General features: G+C 40.3%; 1 long non-coding RNA gene across 1 annotated transcript in view; it reads left to right on the top strand.

Moving 5' to 3' along the window:
- Window positions 1-18,746, top strand: part of LOC103184911 — a 56,473-nt gene that overhangs the window by 11,045 nt on the left and 26,682 nt on the right. The window contains exons 2-3 of the long non-coding RNA XR_488585.2: window positions 2,892-2,967; window positions 3,111-3,196. This is a non-coding gene — a long non-coding RNA (uncharacterized LOC103184911). The remainder of the gene's footprint in view (window positions 1-2,891; window positions 2,968-3,110; window positions 3,197-18,746) is intronic.

The raw sequence follows: 18,746 nt of genomic DNA, 5'->3' as shown, positions 1-18,746 counted from the left end.
GGGATTTGGGGAGAGTTCCACAGAACAGGGGCATAATGACTAAAGGCTCAGCCACCAGCTGTAGGGATAGAGCAAAGGGACTGATAACAAGCGGTTAGAATGGAGTTAGAAGGGAGGAATAGACAAATAGATGAATATCCCTGATTATTTGAAAGAAGAAATCCACCATTTTAATCAGTTCCCAGGACCCTAATTATACCTGGGAGATGGTGACTGGTCAGTCACAGATCAGATAAATGATCTTGTACAGCACTCCTGGTGCCTGTAAATCTGTTTGCTGTGGATTTATGAAAGCAAAACTCCTCCTTTGATCCCCAGAGTGGAGAAGGGATGACAAAAATGTACACATTCTTTTACATCCCACTGGTCTCTGGAGCTGTAGAGAAATACATCTGTTGGGAACTTACTGTACTTCCTTGTACAATCTGGCATGGCCTCGTTTGTTTGAAGAGATGGGCTCATTTTAAACAGATTTATTACATCCTGTGCTGTAAAAATAACACACAAAGATTATCTATAAGTTCAACCCACACGCTTCCCTATCGTTATGACCCGATGGCCTCTAGAGGTAAAAATTGCAACATGTGATAAATATCACGGTCCTAATTATCACATTGCTGATCAATGTGTTTGGCAAGGCAGTCCATAACAAATGATGAGTGCACATGTGATTTCTACTCCTTTCCTTCCTCATCTCTTGTCACAATGGTTGCCCTCAAAGCTGCCACACAGCTACTGTCAGATGTGGAATATGGCATTGGATTACTGGTGGACAGGATAGCAATGTAACCGAGATTGTTTTATTGGGTTAAGTTAGTCTCTCACAAGCTAGCACTGTGATGCTAGGTCAAGTCTAATGGCAGCTGCCTGCCTGACCATTGGGAAATCCGTGGGGTGGTCATACCCACAGGTAGTTATCGTCTGGCTTTGTTAATTGCACTGATGAACAATGTGGGAAATATCGATAGCGCCGATGACCATATCAAAGGCTGAAATTTTAATTCTCTACTGATAAAGCACCTCAGGGACACCAACCTGTATTGTGCCACTCGAAAGATACGAGTTGTGTTTTTTCCACTGGCTCTAAAGAGTTAACAGGAGCTGAGTGGGAAAAGCCCCTAATCCCAGTGACCTGGCTGCTTCTCCAAGTCCTGCTGATGAGCCAGGCTGACTGTGCTGTCATCAGCAGTGCCCTGGGATACTGCGGACCCGGAACTGGACTACCAAGACCACCACAGAAGATTGAGTTGATTCGGACATTGCATTGCCAAGCACATCACCTTTAAGCCAGTTCAGCTCTGAGGATACGCCACTTTCCTCCTGAATCTCTCTCCCCACACCACCAACCCCCCCCCCCCCCCCACCTCCCTGGAAGAAATTGATAATGATGAGAAACGATAATCTTGCCCGTGTCTGGAAATAGAAAATCTAAAAGGTGTCTTTTTTTATCTTCCCATCTCATGTTCAAGGCTCATTTCATGGACAGATTTACAGAAGTGGGAATGAAACTGGAGATGTGAAGATTAAATGCAGGGCTGGAAACATTTTTTTTGTGTGTGAGAGCCTTTTTCTGACAGCGAGTCTAATTTTCCACAGCTCCGGAGGAGTGGTGGGTGAGTGGCAGTCGAGAGAGCACAGCTAGACAGATGATGTGTGAGTGCACTGAATTGGCATTCTCGCATAATGAAAGCAGTGTAGTGAAACAAGCCAGTCTCATGTGGATCATTTCCCACCGGAGTTTATTCTCCTTCATAACACACACACATACACAACATACACACATATATCGTGAGACTGGTTATGGTCAAGGAAAGGCCTGAGGATTTATCAAAGTGCATTACTTACTAGTCCTCTCCTGACAAGCCACACAAGCTAATTTACTAGACCCCTGAGGATTAAATTCACACTTCATGGCGTGAATTAATTTCACCCAGGAGGAAGAAAAATACAGACATAGAAGCTGCACTTGGGGGTTGTGCGCTGGGCAAATGCACAAATGTGACTGCAGTGTCTTCATGAATGCTCTGTGTTAATTCTGGTGGATGGAAATGTAAAATGTATTGGAATGCAAGCATTCCTCTGATAATGAATCCTCATTCTCGACTTGTGTTTTATCAGGCTGCTGCTGAAGGCAAATTAAAGAAAGGACTTTTCAATTTTATAGCACCTCATCTCATTGCAAAATATCAAAGCGCTTCACCGGACATTGCTATCAAGTGTAGTGACCATCTTTGCAGCTGTTTGGGCCAGCAAGGTGTGGACAAACAGCTATGAACCGAATGACCAATTTATCTGGAGGAGTTTGGCCAGGACACTGGGGAAACCTTTTTTGAATGGTGTCATAGGATCTTTAATGTCCATCTAAACAGGCAGAAAAGGACCTAATTTTTAACTTGTAACCCAAAAGACAGTACCTCTGACAGTGCAGTGCCCTAGTACTGCATTGTCAGTCGAGACTATGAGCTCAGGTTTCATCTTGGAGCTTGAATACACAATTTCCTAACGTAGAGGTGAGAGTGCTGCTGGCTGAGCCAGGCTAAATGAGTTCTTGGGCACATTCAGTTCCTGGTAAAACCAACCCAGCTGTTCTGAACAGAACACAAGAAAGATCCAGGCTGTTTGGCACACCCAAAGCAGAAACAGGCATTTTAGGATCTGCAAAAAAAAAAATCCTGCGACTATGTCTGAGGCAAATCTTGAGTTACCAAACCTATCAATAATTACAGCTAAACAATTCTCAACATTGTCTACTATCCTATTTTACCAGGAAGTTACCAATTTTATGTTTTAAACACCACTGCATTGACTGAAAGGTTTATGCTGTAACAGTACAGATGTTTGCAGTGTAAATTTAATTAATGACATTCTTTTCTCTGTGTATTAATCTGTAGGTCAGCTTATTTGGTGAGAGTGCCTCACGAGTATTGCTGTAGCCAAAGAAGAGTGAAAGAAATGACAAATTGACAGGTAACCAATGTCTGATGTTTAAGTGGTATTGTAGTATATACAGTACCTATAGCACTAATACATATCAACTACATAATTGTTTTGTTTTCATTTGCCTTACTTCCTAAAGATCCATTCAAATTAATCTCCAATTGATGTTTCAGGCCTTCAGCTCAGACAGACTCACGTTGAGCATTGGTTGGTTGCTTATCTTTTGAGCTGGAAGCTTCTTAGACAAAACATCACTGTGGTAAGGGAGCATTTCCTTTGTTTATTCATTCCTGTTAACCAAACACAGTGGAGTGCATTAAGGAATGAATCGGTGCCTGAATGTTCCCATTGCTAAGGTACCAGGTAGCTGGCATGTTCTGTAGTTTGATGGATGCTGAGCTGTGGAATACTGTAAACCCACTTAATTTGAGAATGCTTTTGTTTGTGGAATAAGGCCTGATATAACTGTGGAACAAACCATTTGCCAGTACAATATATTAGATGCCTTTAACCCAAGATAGACTTAATGAGCAACCATGATGCGACCAGTGGACTCGAAACACTCACTAACCTACTACAAATTCCAGTTTTTTTCTATCTTTCTTTTTTCATTCTCTTTTTCCTTCCTTAATTAAATTCTACTTCTTTCCTTTCATTCTTGTCCAAGTTTACTTCATATCAAAACTTGATGTGAGTTATGTGAAGTGCTTTTAAAGGAACATCATCTTCATTTAATGTGTTAATTTTCCAATTCAATGAGTTCCAATCCCAGGATTTCCTCTTCACTCAAAACCTCGTGCATCACAAGAGAACAGGTTGGGTCGATAATTAGTTGGACCTTCAATCTAGGAAGAAAGAGTAGGGGAATTCGTACCCTCTTACTTCACCTTACTGCAAGTGTATTTTGGTTGGCTGGTGAGTGGTGTGTCATTGATGTCTTCTTGTCAGAAATGCCTGTCTAACTGAAGGATAGTAAGGAAGCTCTTCCTTATACCTATGTTGTCCCATGCTTATGTTATGCTTGTACCTACACTGAAGCATTCCTGAGATGTGTGAAGGATGCTGTATAAATGAAAGCTGTTGTTGTACAACCAGCTGAGAAGTTCTGGGTAGAATGAAAACACCAGTGAAAATATTTACCAGCATTTACTGGTACTTTGAATGAAACAATACACTATTCCTGAGGTCATTCTGATAACCTGCACTCAACCAGCAATGGACATTACAGGTTTAAAGCCAGCCATCACCCACAGAGGACATTAACTCTCCTGATGAGAAAGAATGAGTAATTGAGTCATGGATCTTTCACAGCTAGACAACGACCTCAGCAATTTATCACTGTCCAAGTCGTATGCTAAAGGTCTTTCTAATAAATTTCCTTGGGATGTGATTTCAAGAACAAAAATGATCTAATTCTTCATATTTTCTGCTCTGATGTGAAATTGACAGATCGAATGCTAAACCATTCTCAAAAACGCTGAAAATATTACTTCTGCATTATCCTCGATCAACTTAACATGATGAAATAAAACTGAGCAGACCAACTTTAATGGATATGTTGAGGTGAGAAATGTACAACTTGCATTTATTGGTGATGAGCTGATAGGTCTGACAATCGCTAATGGGGAATTCTGCCAGTAACCAGCAGTGGAGAACTCACAAAGCTTATTTTTTGAGGGGCGGGGCAAGCATTTAGCAAAGGTCAGTTTGAAACTGAGATTGAAGCTTGCAAAGCTCTAGCTAGAAGGCGAGAGTTCGACTAGTGCAGCACCAGGCTGCTTCTATGGTCATTTTTAATCATCTACAGCTGTGAAATGATAAAATAAAATAACTGGGTTTCTTTGATTTGCAACCCAAAGAAGTTAAGTTACACACAGATATACGCACATATATATTGTATAATAATCCTTTCATTTATTCATATATTATATATACACAGGCATTGTGCACACGCATAAATAAATGCACGCACACATACATAAATATACACACCCGCACATAAGCATACATAGAAACACACATGTACACATACATCAATGTACAAACATGCACACATACACGAATATACATTCATTTGTGCACACATACAGAAATACCCATTTACACTCGCACATAAAGCTGCAGAAGATCCAGTCTATTCCAGCTTACTACTTACTGTCTTATGAAAGTAGATATTGGGATAAAATAGTTCATTCAGAATAACAAGCTAATCACAAGTATGTCTCTTAGGTTTAAGAAGAATCCAGTCAATAGACTGTAGATTCTGATGGACCACAACATCCTCTGCAAGCACCAGCCACTGGTTTCAATTACAAGCTTGGCCTCAACCTCTTTCCTATAATTTTAATCCTCTGTCTTGGAGGCAGGCAGAAACCTGGAAAAAAACAAAATAACAATGAAAAAGATTTGAAGGGCTGAAAGAGAGTTAAAAAGAGCATGCAAGTAATTGGCAGAATCAGTGGAGAAGGGAATAGAAGTGGAGAAGAATTCAGAGACTTTTGTTTTTTTTGCTAGACGAATGCTTACTTCTTAGAGGTCTTGTCATTTGCAAGGAAGCAAAATATCCTGCTCCTCTCTCCATGGCAGACTATTGAGTGGTGAAGGGAGGATAGTGGTAAGAAGCACTTGGACATCTGAGCAACCCACCCTGTCAGTCTTTGTGATTGACAGGGTGAACAAACCGTGAAAAACGGGGGTTCAGAAAAGCGAGGGGCATTAAATCAAATTTAAAATGAAATAGATTTCAAATGCCTCTTTCTCTCTTCTTTGCTGTGGTGGGGGAGAGGTGGTAGGATTCAGACTGAGTCCACGTGAAACACTGTACTTCCAGCAATGTGCTGATATGAGGCAAATACTGTGAGATTTTACAGAAAATCTAGCCACGTGTGTCTGTGTGTTTTTAAATGTTACAGTTCATCCTTGTTAAGAGAAATCCTTTCCTTCCGCAGAGTTTTTCTCTGTCTGTGAGCGTTCTGTCTCTGATCAACCCCCTGTTGTTTTACCGGTAACAAAACGTTTATAGCTTTGCAGCCACGCGAGAGAACACTGACTACATTCTCTGGCTGTACAAGCACTGAGCATTCCTGTTAATCTGGTGAAAGAATGCTGTGCTCATGTTATACAGTGTGCTCAATGTAATACAATAATAATCTTTGCATTTGATATAGCACCTTTCATGTTGGGAGAATATCTAAAAGTGCTTTGCAGAATTTATTGTAAAGTCTAGTTTGTAGGGGCAGACAATTTCTACACAGCAATGTCTCACAAACAGCTAATATTTTGCCCACAAAATATACAGTCAATTCACTTTACAGTATATTCTGTGAAGTGCTTGAGATGTCTCGAAGATATGATAAGGCACTATATCAAATGCAAGGAAATATTATTAATAATGAATTGTGTGACTAATTTTATTTGGGGATTGCTGACCAGGACACTGTGAGAAACTCCCTTCTATCAAATAGTACAGTGGGATCTTTAACGTCCACCTGAACTGGCAGACCAGACCGCTGTTTAGCAACTTGCATTCATATAGTGTCTCGGAGCGCTTAACATCTCATCATGGGAGTGTCAGTTTCCGATGTCAAAAGGCGAGAGTACCACGAACTGAGCTAGGTTGACACCTGTGCAGATGGAGCACTGGACCTTTTGTTTTCTGATGATATCTTTCTTTGGACTGATGCATGGGTACCATTCCACCTCTACTGTCAGCAGCATTTCTGCCTCTCACCTGAATGACTAGCATTCATAGTCATGGTTAGTGGACTGTCTTCGCACAGTGCCACATCATTCAATTGCATCGGATAGACATCAGCCACTGAGTGTTTTTCACCATCTCGCAGTTCACAATTGATCAGGCAAGTTGAAGTGTCTCCACACACTGCTGCACCCAAAGCGAATAGCTAACTCACTTTAGGTTACAAATTCAATTCAGCACCTCGATCCCAGGTAAAAGCCTCATGTAGAAATTTTACATTTGTCTTCAGAAGTCACAGACACATCTTGGTAATCAGCTGTTGTCCTGTGTTTGCTCATTCAGGATTGATATTCATTTGAAATGAATATATATCAGTAAAGATCCAGCATTAGTCACAGGCCTAAATAGATTTAAGCTTCAACGCAAATAACCTTCTTATCAGTCTTGTGTGTAACCTATTCACCTGCCAGAGATAACCAATGATGAATGGGGTCAGATTGAGTCCCCATTGGAAGAGATAAAGTCAGATTAAAGACCCAACAGTGTGAAGAAATCTAACCCATCAGATCTGATAGGGTCGTTCTGAAGGACATTTGCAGTTTTACTTGGTTTTGCCATTTCCTGCTGTTCCAACCACAAACAGTGCTGCTGGTACTCATCCATTCCTTCAGGTTTTCAGTTGAAACGATATTTGGATAGAAGAGTGGCCTTGGAAAACAACACTGGCCCATTAAAAATATAAAGTGTAAATGCTTTCATCTACACATGCAGTGTCCATTGCACATAAACATGGCCAGTGTTTTAAAGCTTTATTTTGGTCAAACGAATGTCTGACACATGCAGAATCCCATCGATCGATATGCTGAAGGGTAAGAAAACCAGACTGAGAGTTCCACATCTGTAATGATAATTCTTGCATTTGATATAGCGAGACATCACAAGATATACTGTAAAGTGGATTGACTGAGAGTGCTAGGAGTTGAGCCAAAGCAATATTTAGAAGAGGAAAAGAGCAAACAAAGACAAGTTGTGAAGTTCTTCAGAGCTGGTATGTCAGTCGTGCACTTGTGCTGCTTTGTCTCACTGTTCTGGACAACAAACAGCACGTTTAAAAAAAAGACTTTGGCAATCGCATAAATTTTACAGGCACATCGACTGAAAAGTGTCAAGCTAAATGGGGTGATTTATAACATGTTAACACATGTGAAAACAGTACTCTTCACAGGGATAAGAGTGTAATCTCTCTCACTGGCGTGTGTGAAAAGGACAGATTGGTTGGCACTCTGCCATTCCCTGGTATCTGCCAGGCTCAGGATTACACTCTTATCCTTGCAAGAAGCACTCTTTGCACACACGTTACCATATATTTTAAACTGTTATCGCTCATTGCCATTTAGGATGTCTGCCTCTAGGCCTATGGGGGCGTTCTGCAAAAATGAATGATCAAAATGCTTTTTAAACTTGTGTGATGGGGGCTTGGAGCGGAAATTATTTTAAAATACAGCGGGGATAATACAACGACTGCAACTAAAGGGGCCTCTGTCTCCTCAGCAGAAACTCCTTTGTTTCCCCAAGATCTTACTGTGCCTTCTTCTCTGGCTAGTGCTAACTCGAGCTGGGGTACAAGATGCACAGCTTTGTGGTATCTCACACGAGTGGCTGCTCATGTTGGAATCCATATGATGAGGTTCAGGAGACTATTGGGCATCACAGTCATGTTCTCATCCGTATGTCACACAATTTCCAGCAGTAGAGAAAGGAAGCAGGAACCCTGACTGATTTTATTTCTGCCTGCCTTTAAGCACTTCGAGACGCCGCCCTGTGTAAAGGGCACTATATAAATGCAAGTTGTTGTTGTTGCCTATCCCAGGGGCATGGACACTAGCTGTAATGTTATTACTGTGGCTCCAACTGAGATCAGATAGCGCAAAATGGGGGTGGGGGGGATCATTAACCTTAGACAAACCTGTGGTTCAGTTGATAGTGTGCAGTTTGACTAACTAGTAAGTCCCAAATTATTGAGTAAGTACCCACAGTAGGTTAGAAAGCCTATAGTGATTTACGTTTTGGTCTGGAGGTGCATTAGCCGTATATTTGTGCAAATTTTTATGACCAACTACACGAACCAATATACTAATGCGAGCAATATTCAACCAGAGGTCAAATGTGAAATGCACTGACTAGAAGACTGTAGAGGCAGAATCAATTAAGGTGTTTGAAAAACATTATTAGGCAGTAACAAACAGGATGCTGGGCTATATTGCTAAATCAGCTGAGTTTAGAGCCCCAAATGTCATACTCTGGCTGTATAATGCTCTGGTCAGATCAGACCTTGAACACCGCATACAGTTCTGATCATCACGACATAAGGGAACTGCTCAGGTCCTAGAGATGGTGAGGAGGTTGAACAACAAGCATGATCCCTAGTGTTAGAGGAATAAGCCATGAGCAACGACAAGACAAGCTAGGACTCTTCAGTCTTGAGAGAAGACAACTCAGAGGAGTTCTCATAGAAGTATATAACATTTTAAATAGGATTGAAAAATAAACCAACCCACATCAATACTTTAGAGCATATCAAAACAGTAGACCAAGAGGACATAGGATTAGAGTTGTAAAGGATGGATACCGGCAAGTTTTTCTTTACACAGAGAGTAATCAACAAATGGTACAGTTTGCCACGAACGGTGGTGGAGGCCAGGACATTGGCTCATTTAAAAAGCAGCTTGGTGCTGTGATGAGGGGTGGTAGGGTGGGTGTTCCGGATGGGTCGAAGGGCTTGCTTCATCCAGACCATCTTGTGAAAAAACAAAACGATACTTGAGCATTAAAGGTGAAAGGTGAGAAAAAGGATTAAAAAATCTCACATGGTCTAATAAACTGACAGAGCGGATTTGGTCGGGCTGTTCCTGTGTTCTTATTGCTTGTGGGCTGACTTATGTCCAAATTGTGAATATGGTACTAGATTTTAAAGTATATGGCATCACATGACTGATAGCAAACTAATACTCACATGGTTAGAATAGAACTTGTATTTCTCTTTTATTATGTTTAAATGTCTCAAAAGCACTTTACAATACATCCCCTCAACTGTATTGTAGGTTACATAAGAATAATGTGAGCATGTGTTGTATATATTGTATATATAAAAATATATATATATGTATGGATAATGCCTGGTCACATCTATTGTGTGTTTCTGTCCATCACCAATCTTTTATCTTTTCATTGGCTGCAATGTGGATGTGGAGACAAGTTTAGACCTAATGAAAACATGTCTTTTTAAAAGTTGCTCCTCCAAAAATGGGTGAAGAAAGAATGGCAAAAAGCAGATTTTATCAATAAAACAAAATCAATAAAAATTAAAAAATAATATGTGACACATCACATCGAAATGCCTCAAAACGCTTTACAGGTTAATGTGGCAGCCAACTTGCACACAGCATAAAGAGAATGGTCAATCAGTTTGTCTGGAACAACTCCCTTCTCTGTCCAAGTATTGCTGTGGGATCTTTAACATCTAGCTGAACAGCCCCATACCCGTAAGGGCTGCATCTGTAAGCTTGGAAGCAGATGGGACTCATCTAATCCAAAGGACAGCACCTCCTACAGTACAATGCAACACTCTCCCAATTACATTGAAGTGCTAGCTCAGACGATGAGCTTAAAGTCCCAACAGGGGGCTTGAACCCACAACCTTTTGTCTGAGAGACAGGAATGCTACCCACTGATTCCTAGCACAGGGTATAGGGATGGAGATATGTGTGCTTTTGTTTATGTTAGTTAGGGTTAGAGTTAATCTGGATCTCAAGCAGTTTTATTGCTGTAGTATTATTACAATATTTTATTTCAGCATTGCAACTCGTGGATTTGAAAATGTACAGGATAAGTCAGTCCACAGAAGCTGCAGTTTGCAGAGGTCTGCCAGCAGTGTAAGAGTTACAGCATGAAAATTGACCAGAAATTGTCAAGTGCAACATTCAAAGGGAGGTTCTGCAGCTGTTAAGATAAATCGAAATCCTATATCTTTTCCCTGGGCCTATGAATTCTAAAATCCCAGCAGTAGCCCCCTGCTGTGAATAATCACTTGTTTATGGACACTGATTATTCGTGTTTCTAAGTGATTATTTCTTGGTTCATCCGGAGGTCAGACAAGCGGGGTGATGTTTTAAATTGATTGGTCCGTTGGCTAGTATTGAAGGAGCAGTGGAGGAGATAGCATTATTTTGATTAGGCAACAGCATTGCTTCTAACTTGTATGTGGAGTGAGCGATGGGACATATTTCTCTGAGCAGGCTGCTTCTGCAAATCAGCCGTGAAACTCGTATGTGCTGAAGAAAATTCAGTCATTGCTCCAGAATCAAAGTGATGTGACCCAGACTTTTACCCTCTGTCCTGAGCAAGCGCTAGACACAAGAAATGTACAGAGTAGCATTTACTATGATGCAGCCGAGTAATCCTCATGATCTTTAGAGCAAAAATCAGTCATGGCTCCATAGAGCACAGGGCTCCGAAGCCCAATTTGCAACCAAAGTCACGCACATAAATGGCATCATCAGCCATTTTTTGGAGTCTGCCTGGGAGAAGATGCCAATGGGGCTGTGGCCATTCTGCCAGAAGTATAATTGATTTCAAGTGTTTTTAATTGAAATTTCTTTTCTATTTGTGACATTCTTTCCTACACTACATTCTCAGGCAGGCAGGGAGGACTGATCCCACATATCCGCATCTGTCATTCATCTACTGGCAGGCAAGTGAAAATGACCAAGGAATGCATTGACATTCCTGATATATGCTTGGCGTTGTTTACTGGAGATCAGGAACTCGTAGTGTGATTTAGTTTGGAAACAAACCCATATTCTGTAGGTCAGTAGCATAGCATATTGGTACATGGAGGAAGTGACGTTGATTTCAAATGGTAGGTAGATGGAAAGGATGGATTTACATGGATAGGTTCATGTGGGTGATGGATGAAAAAGGAGATTGGTAACAGATCAAACCAACAAAACAAATTGTCTTCTAACCTGCCCCACTGAAGCATGTCCCCAGCCTTAAATCAACCAGTATTATGAGTAATGATTTCAGTTAGAAGATCCTAAATGAGACCATCTGAGCCTCCTTTCCGGTGGTATTTACATTTATAGTTAAATAACTGTGAAAGAGGCCGGTTTCCTGTAGTTCCTGAAAAGAATTGGTTTCAAAATTAAGACTCGTTTTTAAGAGAATTTCCTACAATTCTGCACAATTTTAAATGTTAAGATAAAATGGTCTTTACAGGCTGTAAGCAGTTGGAATTTCAGGATGATCATTGAGCAGATAGAAGGTGTGTTATCAATCTATTCCTCACCTGGTAGTAGCTGATGCTGACATAGGTGATGGGGAGTGTAAGATCACCATTCCTGAGCCTTGACATTTTATCTCTGGATGAGTTAAAGATGATAACAAATCTTTTTTATACAAAGTATATCAATGGGGAGATATAAAAATAGAACATTCTCAAGAAGAGCTGGATTAACATTTAAGAACATGACATACTATTTTAATATATTGTATCCCATGTGTCAACTTTCCTTAGTATGCTACCTCTGAGTCAGAAGGTTGTGAATTCATATTCCACATCGGGATATCTCAAAGCTCAAATAGTCTAAGCTGATATTCCACTGCAGTGCTTCGGGTATGTTGCATTGTTGGAGGTGCCATCCTTCAGATGAAATGTTAAACCGAGGTCCTGTCTGTCTGTTCAGGTGGACATTAAAGATCCCATGGCACTATTCAAAAAGAGAAGGGAGCTGCTTCCAGTGTCCTGGCCAATAAATCCCTTGGTCACTCACTCCATGGCTGTTTGTGGGACACTGCTGTGTGTGACTGGCTACCATGTTTGCCCATAAATACACAGTCAATCCATTTTACAATAATGCTGTGAAGCGCTTTGAGATGTCTCGATGACATGAATAGGCACTATATCAAATGCAAGGATTATTATTATTCCTGAAAAACAAGTGGTCTAGGTATTTACTTACGTATTTATTATGGACAAAAATAGATGCTTTGCATTTTAGTACCCATGACTGAATATACCCATCAACATATTCTAAGAAGTACAGGTTAAATACGAAGCTCTGAAAAAAAACTTAAATCAAACACATGTGAATGTTCAATTTAGATGTTGCTTCCTTATCATTGAATCTTAACTACAAAGGCTAAAAGTACTATCATTGTATTGTAGAATTAAACTGAAAGCTTCAAAAACTTCCCCCGATCCTCAGAACAAGTAAGACTCATCACAATTATTTACTTAGTGATCAATACAATACCTGGAGTACAACAATGTGAGTAGAAATCTGGGAGTTATGCTGCCAGCTTTGCATTTCTCTCTTGCGGACCCATTCATGTAAAGCAGAGTCTTGTGCATGCAGCTGATGCTCAGACACAGAACTTCAATAAAACACCATTCAAATGCTGGTTCATTTTTAATGTTACCAAAGAGCTGGATCATCTAGCTCTTTGCAAGTGTTCATTACCTTAAGGATGGCCCACTGAATCACCGAAGAACTGCCTCAGAGCACTTAACAGCAATGTGGTTTGATGCCGAGCTGGAAAGAGAGGGAAGGTGACTGAAGGCATGGTCAAAGAGGAAAGTCTTCAGGTGTAATCTGTGGTGGGGAGTTCCAGAGATTCAGGGCTTAATGGCTGAAAGCAAGGCAGCGAGTATCGGCCATAATAGTCAACTTACTCAGCAGATATACTTTGCAGTCATACGGTTTTGTTTGAAAGGAATAGGCACATCTGGATTAGAATTAAATCAGATTTGAAACTTTTCTTCAGGATCCAAATGTTAGCCCAATTTATGATGGGCATTCTTCCTCTGTTACACAAAACGGATAACAGTTACCTGTTGGTAAATTATGAGTGTTAATCTATCTGAGGAATTCAGATGTGGTCTGAGTGGTTTATGCTTAACATCTGAACTGTGAGATCAAATTACTGTCTTGAATTCATTGACCAAGGATCTGTTTCTTTGATGTGGATCCTTTCCAGTGTTGGTCGATTTCGAAAGCAGTGCCACGTGGCTCAGAACACAGGGTATTGCAGTTTTAATGATAAAGAACCCGGAGGTCTAGTGAATCACATTACAGGTCCCGCAGTATTAACCATTTTTTTCCTCCTTCTTCTTTATGGTAAGATGTCAGAAAATCTACCATCTGGCATAGGTTATAGTACAATAACAGATGCTTTGGAGTGAGTCGCAAGGAAGTTAGACAATCAGCCAGTTCCGACCATGTCGTAAATGGTTTATGTCCAACATCGGAACTACAGGATTGCCTTTAATCCTCTCCTACCTATATATTTTGTTTACAACCTCGGCCGTTTGCATGTTTGGTCATTCAGTTGAAAAATTCCCATTTTATCAATGTAAAGAAATGTAATCGGTCTGCGTGTAATGGAAAGGACTCGAGACTCAGTAAGTGCAGATTGTAAGATATGTAGAAAAATGGTACATTCCTTTCAACTCTGGATGCTGGGTTTGAATACATGCCTCACTGATAATGGAATAGAGCACGGAGCAATAAAGCTTCTTCCACAGTTCACACAAAACCTACCCCATTATGGAATTCATCTTAGGCAAAATTCTGCATAGATTTTCTCTAATCCCAAAGGTGATCAAGCTTTCCAGGGTTGACTGTAAAGCGTAATGATTGTGCATTTGCAGGCAGGCGCGGCAGCCAATTTGCACACAGCAATGTCCTACAAACAACCATGAATTTGTCCAATTTTATTTCAGGGATTGTTGACCAGGACACCAGAAGATATTCCCTTATCTTTTTCAAATAAAATTCCGTGATCTTTAACATCCACTTGAATGGACAAACAGGACCTTATTTTCACAACAACAACTTACATTTATATAGTGTCCTTCACACGGGCTGAACAGTGATGAAGTTTGATGTTTCATCTGCAGGATGGCACACATGACAATGGAGTGCAACCCAAGCATTGCATTGGAATGTCAGTGTAGACTGTGTGCATTCAAAATCCCAACACTACCTTTTGACTCAACAACAACAAATTACATTTCTTTGGTAGCTTTCACGTCGGGAGGACATCCCAGAGTGCTAACCCAAGTGAAAGTGTTACTTACTGAGCCATGCTGATGCCTAAGGCAGATAAGGTGAGGAAAATAACTCCGGCTTTCAGCTATCTGCTTCTTCCTCAATCTACTTGTTTCTGACGAGATCAGCTCTGCGAAACTCTCCTAGCTTGAAGTCCTGAAACATTTATTGTTGCTTTTTTAACCCTCTTTCAATATCCTCTTGAAGGTAGGCTTCTTCAAAATTCACACAATATTTCCAAATATGGGCTATGAGTGATTTACATTAGGTTAGAGTAACATCATTTGACTTATAGTCAAACACCCTCGCAATACAACCTAGAATTTGGTTAACTTAGTAGGCAGCAACTTTACATTGACTGATAGGATGAAAGTCTTCTCTCTCTGTTGGGTCTGCAGGTCCTAAGTGAAATTTGGAGTCCTGTAGCTCAGTGGTTAGAGCACTCGCTTTGCAAGCGAGAGACCTGAGTTCAAGTCCAGACAGGGCGAAACCTTGGGCAAGTTTCCTTACTCCACACAGAGCCTAATAATAATCCCTCCAAAACCAAAAACAATAATAAATTGGTCATTTCCAATCTACGACTGTTTGTGGGACATTGCTGTGCGCAATTGGCTGCCGCGTGCGCCCTCAAATATACAGTCAATTCACTTTACAGTATATTCTGTGAAGCGCTTTGGGACGTCCTCCCGACGTGAAAAGCGCTATATAAAATGCAAGGATTATTATTATTATTATTATTAAATTAGTTGTCAGTTTGAATCCTGTCCTGATTTGTCTCACGTTTACAGCTCAAACTGACCTGAAGTGCAGTCCAAATTGGCAATCATATTCAGAGAAAGTACAAACCGTCAGGTATTGGAAATATTGACGTCAACTGATCTGAGCCATCTGGGTACTCTTCTGAGCTTGTGATTGAAGTGTACTGTTGGACAGTGTAAATATTATAACATTCAGAGTATGGCATTGAGCATGCAGAGGCACGAGCCCCATTTGTACCATAAGAAGGGATTAAAAACATTACCATGGTGTTGCTTAGTCACAAAGTAACTCTTGTTTGTAAATACAAACAAAGCATAAGAGGAGCTTTACTCTTTATCTGTCCTGTGTGATATCAGATCTGTTAAGCGCTTGATGCTGGTTGAAAAATGTGCAGAATGATTTTAATTCCCCAAATCTGCCTTTCCTCATTTTGAAGAGCACAAAACTGAAAATGTATATTTCCATAACAGCAAGTTAACATTGTGAATATTGTTAAACAAGTCCATGTTGATTACATTAGAAGAAGGGAATCATATTTTTTGGACAGTCACTCCATTCACTGCTATAAATATTGGAACATGGCCTCCAATAAAACTCAACTGAGGAGATAGATTGCTAGTCACCCCATTTCCTTCATACATGCCCATACATGTCAGAGCCAAGTTTCCACACATCGATGTGACAGACTTCCCTTATCCGCACGATTCAGTATTTACAAATTCTGCTACAACTGCACTTTAGACCCTTTTGCAACTAAATTGTCGATGGTGACTCACAGTGAACATATGACGGCTAGTATGGGAAATAGAAAACAGCACACTAGTGCATGCGAGGTTTAGTCCTTTGTATGACAGAATTCTGTAGATCAGAATTTGAATTAGATAGACTTGGATCAAATATTTGGTCACTCACATGGCTGTTTGTGGGACATTTCTGTGTGCAAATTGGCTGACAAGTTCACCCACAAAACACACACAATCACATTACTTTACAGTATATCCTGTGAAGCACTTTGAGACATCTCGGGAGAGGATGATAAGGCACTATTCTAAATAGACGGATTATTATTTATCATTATAGTTACTAATGTAGAATGAAGTGTACGAGTGTAAAGTGTAGTTGAGCGATAAAGTGATTATGATACAATCCGACATGATCATGCCCCAGAACTGTCTTTGTGATGCTTTCCTTGTGACGGTAAGACCATAATCTTTCAGTGATTATCTGTTTATCTCACAGGATTATCCTGATGAGCATGGTTTATAATTAACTTGATAGGGGAAGATGTTCTCATTCACATGGATTTTACAAATTGCTCCATTGATAACATTCATTCCTAATGTTCTGGCACATTTACAGGGAACAGGAAATTTACGGATGTACTTCAATAGAGTGAGTTGCTGTATCTGAACATAAAAGAAGCCAGGCCTTTGTTTAGCCAATTTGACAAGAGAACAAATACAAGATTAATTCAACAATGTCAGTTTAAGAAGTGAGTGCTGTATGTTTTGCTATCTTTAAAGTTATTTGTTTCTTAAATCCAATGATTTAGGACTACACTCCAACCACATTGAGACTTTGAACTCGTAGTCTAGGCTGACCCTCCAATACAGTACTGGGGGTGTGCTGCATTGTTGGAGGCGCCACTCAACTCTAGGAGTGCCACGAGACCTCTGGTCATCCAAGCGGTCTTTTGTTAGGCGAGCCCAAATGCTGGATGTTTGCAAGGCCACTGGGGACATCAAAACCAGGTTTGTTCTCTCACTTAGTAGTGTTGAGTATAACCTGTTTAAAACAATATGGTACAATTTATTCCCAATAAAAGCATAACTAGAGTTACTAAAAATGTGAGGTTTGGGGACAACAGGGTAGCTGATCTTACCTGCGGCCCTACATGTTCAATAATAGTTACTTTAGTGTTTAATGATTTACCTGATGATGGACATTATCTGGAATTCCAGACCCACCTTGCAAATGTCTATGCATAAAGTAGTGGCCGCTAATTCATTGCTTAATGCACTGGATTAGAATTGATGAATTATATTCTGTACAATGGAGGTTATCATTTATATTGCTGCAACATGAGAGATTAAATGAGATCAATATTGTTTAATCTTAGAAACTACTCTTGTTTTATTTATTTTATCTATTAAATTGGTCACTTCAATCCACGATTGTGGGACACTGCTGTGCGCAATTGACTGCTGCGTTTCACCCACAAATATACAGTCAATTCACTTTACAGTATATTTTGTGAAGCGCTTTGAGACATCTAGAAGACGTGAAAAAGCGCTGTATCAAATGCAAGGATTATTATTATTATTGTGCATTCAGGCTGTTTGGGTCTAACTTGCAAGATGTCAGCCTAGCTGAGTTGTTAGCACTCTAAAGAGGCAAAAAGGCTGTGAGTTTCAAATGCCATATTGGGATTATGAACTCGTAGTCTAGGCTGACCCTCCATTACAGTACCGGGGGTGTGCTGCATTGTTGGAGGTGCCACCCTGCAGATGACACATTAAACCAAGGTCCCATTTGCTTGTTCAGGTGGATGGAAAAGATCCCTTGGCGCTAGTCAGAACAAGAAGGGAGTTTTCTTGGTGTCCTGGACAACAATCCTCCAATAAAATTAGTTTATTACTTCAAGGCTGTTTGTGTGCCAATTGACTGTGACATTCACTTATAAAATACACAGGCGATCCATTTTACAGTAAATCCCATGAAGCACGTGGAGACATCCTTTTGTTGTGTAAAGCACTATATCAAATAAAAGGATCATTATTAATATTTGTAAACTGGAAATTGTGTTGATAGCAATTTCTAACTTGAGAAATTTTAAGCTGGTGAATAACAAATTCCACATTCACAAAATCCAGAAAGGATTGCCGTGAAAATGTAAACATTTGCAGGATCCGAATAGTTTTAGAACAGCTGAAACAGAGACTATGGTTAACCTCTACATAACCTAACCTCTCTGAAGGACATAGAATACCCACCTTAAGGTGNTTTTTTTTCCCCTGATTGAGACTTATCAGGTGTTTGTCCCTCTTTTTCCACTGTTTCTGTGCATTGCAAATTTCAGCAAAGCACAAATTTAGAGGCATTTGAGGTATTGTGGAGTCCTGTAGCTCAGCGGTTAGAGCACTCGCCTCACGAGTGGGAGACCTGGGTGCGATTCCCGGCAGGGTGAAAGGCAAGTTTCCTTACTCCACACGCCTCTGCTTACCCAGCAGTATGCAGAAACC

This window comes from Callorhinchus milii, unplaced genomic scaffold, assembly GCF_018977255.1.
Source record: "Callorhinchus milii isolate IMCB2004 unplaced genomic scaffold, IMCB_Cmil_1.0 Scaffold2, whole genome shotgun sequence".
Lineage (NCBI taxonomy): Eukaryota > Metazoa > Chordata > Chondrichthyes > Chimaeriformes > Callorhinchidae > Callorhinchus > Callorhinchus milii.
Note: the sequence above shows the minus strand (reverse complement) of the source record. Positions and strands in the feature narration are given on the sequence as shown.